We start from the raw sequence: 911 nt of genomic DNA, 5'->3' as shown, positions 1-911 counted from the left end.
CATTGAAACAGTTGGTGAATGACTTTATGGGTAAACCATCTTAATACACACACCATTTCTTAAATGAATGTAACCTGTTCTCTGTGGGCTGAGAATCAAGTCACTCACTCAAGTCAAATAGCTTTGACCATAGCAGGAAGTCTGTATCCAAAAATCGTGCCTATCATTCATTCCTTGCTGCAGCAGAACTGTCAACTCTCAGCTTAGCTATGATGGAGGTAAGATCCTTTGGTGATGTGAGGGTCATTGAAGTACAGCCTTATTACAATGAAATCCAATGTCTAAAAATTGTTCTTATTTTGGGTTTGTACCACAGTAAGAGCCAAGATTTTAAACTCTACTAAATACAAAACAAACAAACAAAAAGACTTTATATATTTATGTTCATTTAAGAAAATACTAGTAGTGATGTATTATTTTGAAATATACAGTTAATATGTTTGGAGTTATTTAAAATTTATATTGAGAAAATGTATGTATTTTCAGTATTGCTGTAGACAAGCATCTACATAAGACTGTTAAATTGATTGTTGTTTTATATCAAACAACTTTTATAATACTCATTTTTATTGTTATAATATTTTACAAATTTTAAGGAATATGACAAAAAAAGGTATTGTAGGTATTGAAGGGGGGGTACAAAAGGGAAACAAAAATGTGATTTAATTCTATTTACTTAAAATATGTTTTTAAATGTTAACAAATTCAGATAAATTGAAATCATGTAACTTTTCTCATCATAATGCAATAAAAGCTTAAAAAATTAAAAAAAAAAAAAAACCATTCTGGACTGCAGATGTGACTCAGTTGGGATAGTTTACTCACATACATAAAACCTTGGGGTCTAGGCCCATCGTTGCACATGCTGGGCATGATGGTATTCAACTCTATCTCCAGCTCTAGGGAGGAGT

The sequence above is a fragment of the Mastomys coucha genome, unplaced genomic scaffold, assembly GCF_008632895.1.
Source record: "Mastomys coucha isolate ucsf_1 unplaced genomic scaffold, UCSF_Mcou_1 pScaffold21, whole genome shotgun sequence".
Classification (NCBI taxonomy): Eukaryota; Metazoa; Chordata; class Mammalia; order Rodentia; family Muridae; genus Mastomys; species Mastomys coucha.
Note: the sequence above shows the minus strand (reverse complement) of the source record.